This window comes from Rhinoderma darwinii, chromosome 4 (genome assembly GCF_050947455.1).
Source record: "Rhinoderma darwinii isolate aRhiDar2 chromosome 4, aRhiDar2.hap1, whole genome shotgun sequence".
Taxonomy (NCBI): domain Eukaryota; kingdom Metazoa; phylum Chordata; class Amphibia; order Anura; family Rhinodermatidae; genus Rhinoderma; species Rhinoderma darwinii.
In genome coordinates, this window is record NC_134690.1 from 135396806 (window position 1) to 135403936 (window position 7131).

Here is a 7131-nt window from a genome sequence, read left to right on the forward strand (position 1 = left end):
TGTGCCTGGCTCTATATGCAGGAGGCAATTATTACTGTGCGGGCGCGGTTACTGATCCGGCTCTTTTTATCACAAGTTTATTTAGAGGATGGGGGGGGGGGCAGATCTCCCTGCTCTGCTGTCTACTAGCGCCACTGTAGTTCCCTGAAGGAGCGGAATCCCTGTGTGACCGGGGATTCCGCTCCTGGAGCGCTGCTTGATGTCACATTTATTTGATAGCTAGGAAAGCTGGGTATTTTGTGTGCTCCTGCACAGTTGTCTTTTTTTGAATGTCTATTGCCCGCCAGCTATCGGGGTCATTTCGTGGTCCTTGCACTACCTACAAGGGGGCTGTGGGCAATGTGGCACTACCAACCAGGTCGCTGTGGGCTGTGTGGCACTACCAACCAGGTCGCTGTGGGCTGTGTGGCACTACCAACCAGGTGGCTGTGGGCTGTGTGGCACTACCAACCAGGTGGCTGTGGGCTGTGTGGCACTACCAACCAGGGGGCTGTGTGGCACTACCAACCAGGGGGCTGTGTGGCACTACCTACCAGGGTGCTGTGTGGCTCTACCAACTAGGGGGCAGTGGGCTGTGTGGCACTACCAACTAGGGGGCAGTGGGCTGTGTGGCACTACCAACCAGTGGGCTGTGTGGCACTACCAACCAGGGGGCTTTGGGGCACTACCAATAAGGGGGCTGTGGGGCACTACCAACCAGGGGGCTGTGGGCCACTTCCAACCAGGGGCTGTGGGCTGTGTGGCACTCCCTACCAGGGGTCTTTGCGGCCCTCCCTACAGGGGGCTGTGTGGCCCTCCCTACAGGGGGCTGTGCGGCCCTCCCTACAGGGGGCTGTGCGGCCCTCCCTACAGGGGGCTGTGCGGCCCTCCCTACAGGGGGCTGTGCGGCCCTCCCTACAGGGGGCTGTGCGGCGCTACCTACAAGGGGGCTGTGCGGCGCTACCTACAAGGGGGCTGTGCGGCGCTACCTACAAGGGGGCTGTGCGGCGCTACCTACAAGGGGGCTGTGCGGCGCTACCTACAAGGGGGCTGTCTGGCGCTACCTACAAGGGGGCTGCCTGGCGCTACCTACAAGGGGGCTGTCTGGCGCTACCCACAAGGGGGCTATGTGTTGCTACCCACAAGGGGGCTATGTGTTGCTACCCACAAGGGGGCTATGTGTTGTTACCCACAAGGGGGCTATGTGTTGCTACCCACAAGGGGGCTGTGTGGCGCTACCCACAAGGGGCTGTGTGGCGCTACCCACAAGGGGCTGTGTGGCGCTACCCACAAGGGGCTGTGTGGCGCTACCCACAAGGGGGCTGTGTGGCGCTACCTACAAGGGGGCTGTGTGGCGCTACCCACAAGGGGCTGTGTGGCGCTACCCACAAGGGGCTGTGTGGCGCTACCTACAAGTGGCTGTGTGGCGCTACCTACAGGGGGAATCTGTGAGTGGGGGGCTGATGGTCTTCAAGTGGTTTCCACCTCTGACCTCCAATTGAAATTAATAGGAGACAGAAAATACCTGCGGCGCCCGTTTGGAGCTTTTTTTTTCCAGCGTCTTTTGCATTCGCTTCAACAGTTTAAGAAAAAACAAAAATAAAGGTCACCCAACGCTGTGAGTTGCTGAAGGAATTTTGAGGCAGATTTTTTTTGCCTTACAAAAAACGTGTGTGAACATACCCTACGAGTGTAGTGCTTGTTCTTAGCCGTTTTCTGTCTTTCTCAAAAAATTTTTGGTTGGGCCCTGAGGAAATTTTGTTTTACCAGTGCTTCCTCGAGTCCGAAAAAGTTGGGAAATTCTGTACTAGGCTACAGGCTCCCGTCATGGAGCAGCTCAGTTCGTCATGGGAACGGGGCCTAGGTGAGTACAATTTTTGTTTTTGTTTGGGGGCACTGTCTACAAGGGGGAGGTGCGGGGACTGTATGGCACGATCTACAAGGGGGAGGTGGGGGACTGTATGGCACTATCTACAAGGGGGAGGTGGGGGACTGTATGGCACTATCTACAAGGGGAAGGTAGGGGACTGTATGGCACTGTCAACAAGGGGGAGGTGGGGGGCTGTATGGCACTGTCTACAAGGGGGTGGTGGGGGGCTGTATGGCACTATCTACAAAAAGAAGGTGGGGAATTATGGCACTGTCTACAGGGAGGCTGTATGGCAAAATCTACAGGGGGGCACTATACTGTGTGGGGACCACTAAGCGGACATTATACTGTGTAGGGGTACTACAGATGGCATAATACTGTGGGCACAATTAGAGGACAAAATACTGTGTCCTTGAAGGGGTTGTAATATATTATTATTATTATACTGTATGGGGCACTATAATTTTTTTATGGGGCATTTTTTTTAATGTTGGGGTGGGGCGCTGAAAGATCATTTCGCACAGGGCGCCATCTATCCTAGGGCCAGCCCTGTAGACAGGTGCTCTAGCAACTCTTCTATGTTGGCATGCATAGCATCCTCATCCTTTGTAGCCACTACTAGCTTTTGCTTATCATAGCTGTATTTACGTGTGTTGTGCCCTACATTCAGGGACCTTTCCGCATCCATGAAGTGACTTTGTGTGTCACCCCTTGGTTTAGTCACTGGCTCATAGTGTTCAGTAACACTCATCTCATGAGTTGTGGTATACACCGTGACATCTACTCAACCACTTTTAGATGCTATACTCCCCTCCATCTTGGAGTTTTGCGTCTCAGCATATAAATGCTCAGACGGTCCGTCCAGAGACAATTTTTCACCGCAGACCAGACATCTCCGGGTTACTTCTATCACACCCTGTAGTGGTTGTCTCTGCAGCAGTGTTAGGGCCCTCATCCTGCTTAATGGTATAGCACTGCTTGTTGCCCTTAGCAACCTGTCTTGTGTCACATGCAACTTCAATGGCTAAAGCACACACTGTATCAGTATCCATTGAACAAGCCTGGAAGACCATCTCTATGGCTCCCCTCAACTCCTGGGAAAGTGTGGGTGCTACATGGGTCTCCATGTCTACATGAGAAAGACCTGCAGGGGGCAGAACTTCTAGGGGTGAAGCAGTAACCCTTCTCACACTATACATGGCAGTAGTGTCCTCATTGGTACCATTCAGTGCCGCACCTGCCATGAGGCGAGGTGAGCCGACAGCCTCAGGCGGCGCCACCTACCCGAACATGATAGGCGGCATTTTCAGCCAGGGATGGACTGGACCGGGGGGAGGGGGCATGCAGACTTGGCAGACGTGCCGCATGATGAGCACATGTGTAACACTCCTCCTCCTTTCTGATGCTGTACGCAGCGCGCGCCACCAGAGAGGAGCAGGTAAGCAGTCAAGCGAAGAGAAGTCACGTGGTACGTTCCTGCCTTAACTCGGTCGGCCGAAGCTGCTGGGAGCTTGTATACTGCAAGGGGGGTCTGGGCTTTTTGCTGACAGCCAAAGGCAATATGAGGGTGGAATAATCCACCCCATAGAGCCCTCACATCACTATAATTGAAGGATGGGGGGTCTGAGCGTCTGACTTAATGCAGAGGGCTCTATAGGGGGGGGGATTCTGCCCCCCCATTTAGAGCAGTCAGTCAGATGCTCAGACCCCCCTAGCCTTGCAGTATAGTAACTAGTGAGGGCTCTATGGGGAGATAATTCCCCCCTATAGAGCTCTCTGCTGTCAGTAAAACGGCCGACCCCTTTTAAATTAGTGGGGGCAGGAAGCTGAGCACAGTATAGCCCCCCCCACAGCAGTCAGAGTCAGTACCCTCCTTGCGGTATAATCCCCCCATAGCACCCTCAGTAGTTATTACACTGCAAGGGGGGGGGGGATAAGTGTGATTGGTGCAACTTTCTAATTACTTTTTACTAAAAACTTATTGTTACTTTTTGAGATACAGCTGCTTTGTATCAGGTATACAGAGCAGCTGTATATAGCGCTGAATCTTGTATCCGTCAGGTCAGCGGGACTGAGGGGTTCAGTGTCAGCGGGTCCTGCAGGATCGAACTGTTACCGATCACATCTGATTGCCACAATAGAAACTATAGGTCAAGGAAAAATAATTCCCCTTCATGTAACTGCTTCCTGTCAACTGAAAAGCCATCCACCAGAGGGAAAAACGTTTCCCCATGGCAGAGTACAAGAAAGTCTAATTCCCAGGTCAGGCTCTCTTGTACTCCGCCATCAAGAAACGTTTTTCCTCCTGGCAGATGATTTTTCCGTTGACGGGTAACAGAGTTCTTCCACAGCGGTGTTAGGGGGCAAACTCGCCAATTTCCCAGTGCCCCCAGAATGGGCCACATACTTTGGCCAGTGCTGTGTGCTTGCCCCGCAAACTAAAATTTGCCAGCCAACCCCTGGCCATTGGCTCTCTACTCCGCCGTTTGCTCTTGTAGGCCACAGTCTGGTTTAGACCTGAGGTGTACAAGAGATTGGGAGCATGCTGATGACATCAACTGCCCAGCACGATGACGTCACTGCATCATGCCGTCCACGCCGGGCCACTGAATTCAGTTAAAATTCATAAGTTATTACGTAATAAAAAGGGGGCATAAAAAAGTGGCATACAAAAGGCGCATCCTTATTGTGGGGGCATAAAGCAGGCATTTTTACTGAGTGGGGGTATAAAGTGGCAAAATTACTGTGGGGGCATTATTACGGAGTGTGGCCGAAAAAGTGGTACTGAATGGGGACATAAAAGGCCGCATTACTACTGAGTGTAGGCATTATTTCTGTGGGGACATAAAGGGGGTATTAGTACTGAGTGGGAATTCTATTACTGGGTGAGGGCCCTAAAAGTGGCTCTATCACTGAGTAAGGTAGAAAGGGGACACTAACACTGTGTAGGGGAACAAAAGTAGCACTTAGTGTGTGGGGCCTTTGGGGGAACAAAAGTGTGTGTATATTATTACTGTGTGGGGCACCTAGTATAGTATGTATAGGGAGTTTGTGTAGAGGTAGGGAATAGTTAGGGAGTGCGCTAGAAAAGCAAGGAGCCAAAGATATCTGTGTCATATTCTGCAAGGCTTAGGAAATCGTGTCCAGGAGAAGTTGTCCTTGAGGTCTTACCTGGATGAAGAAGACAAGGTGAAAGTGAGCGACTTCAATCTGAGAAGTCGTCACCTTTGAGTCACTCGATATAACTATACTGTAATCACTATGGTCTGCAGATATCTTGTGTATAACTGGCATCTACCTCTATAAGGTCACTGTATGGTGGTAATATTGGTCTATATATAGTGTGATTTATTCACTAACAGTATGGTGGGTTTTTTTCTGACACGGTCGTAATAATATGTGATCTTGGTTTGGTAGTTTTATTCAGTAACAGTATTGAGGTATTATTCAGTAACAGTATGGAGGTATTATTCAGTAACAGTATAAAGGTATTATTCAGTAACAGTATGGATGTATTATTCAGTAACCGTATGGAGGTATTATTCAGTAACAGTATGGGGGTATTATTCAGTAACAGTATAAATGTATTATTCAGTAACAGTATGGAGGTATTATTCAGTAACCGTATAGAGGTATTATTCAGTAACAGTATAGAGGTATTATTCAGTAACATTATGGAGGTATTATTCAGTAACAGTATAGAGGTATTATTCAGTAACAGTATGGAGGTATTATTCAGTAACTGTATGAGGTATTATTCAGTAACAGTATAAAGGTATTATTCAGTAACAGTATGGAGGTATTATTCAGTAACTGTATGAGGTATTATTCAGTAACATTATGGAGGTATTATTCAGTAACAGTATAAAGGTATTATTCAGTAACATTATGGAGGTATTATTCAGTAACAGTATGGAGGTATTATTCAGTAACAGTATGGAGGTATTATTCAGTAACAGTATGGAGGTATTATTCAGTAACATTATGGAGGTATTATTCAGTAACAGTATAAAGGTATTATTCAGTAACAGTATGGAGGTATTATTCAGTAATAGTATGGAGGCATTATTCAGTAACAGTATGGGGGTATTATTCAGTAACCGTATAAAGGAATTATTCAGTAACAGTATGGAGGTATTATTCAGTAACTGTATGGAGGTATTATTCAGTAACTGTATGAGTTATTATTCAGTAACCGTATAGAGGTATTATTCAGTAACATTATGGAGGTATTATTCAGTAACAGTATGGGGGTATTATTCAGTAACAGAATGGGGGTATTATTCAGTAACAGTATAAAGCCATTATTCAGTAACAGTATGGAGGTATTATTCAGTAACAGTATGGAGGTATTATTCAGTAACAGTATGGAGGTATTATTCAGTAACAGTATGGAGGTATTATTCAGTAACATTATGGAGGTATTATTCAGTAACAGTATAAAGGTATTATTCAGTAACAGTATGGAGGTATTATTCAGTAATAGTATGGAGGCATTATTCAGTAACAGTATGGGGGTATTATTCAGTAACCGTATAAAGGAATTATTCAGTAACAGTATGGAGGTATTATTCAGTAACTGTATGGAGGTATTATTCAGTAACTGTATGAGTTATTATTCAGTAACATTATGGAGGTATTATTCAGTAACAGTATGGGGGTATTATTCAGTAACAGAATGGGGGTATTATTCAGTAACAGTATAAAGCCATTATTCAGTAACAGTATGGAGGTATTCAGTAATAGTATGGCGGTATTATTTGTAATGTTGGTCTTACAATGTATGTAAATTACTGTGGTGGGGGCTGTGGGGAAGTGTGAGTGTGGCAGCAGATCAGGCTAAGAGACAGTCTGCAGAGTGGCATGTGATGTACTTTGACATGTAGGTGAGACTTACGTGTAGGGGGTGGGCCCATAACTTATGCACAGCCCAGGGCCTAAGATCATATTAATCCACCACTGGCACCGAGCCAGCACAGGCAGACCACTACAATACAGCAGGTAGAGCAAAGAAACCAGCCCAGGCTGGCCGCTTCAAAACAGGCCTTGAAGTTTCACGTTGCTGATCTATGATACTAAAGTAATACAAGAATAAAGTTCTTTAAATCTTTTCTATACTTCAAACAGCACTTTACAAATAAACAACAAATGTTTTCCTATTTAAAAAAACCGTATATATTGCGTGTTTGTTGCGTAAAGCTAGTAATGACAAAAACTCGGATAGATTTGGGGGGGGGGGGGGGAGGCGTAGTTTTATAGCTCGCCTCCGGCAGCAGAGGAGC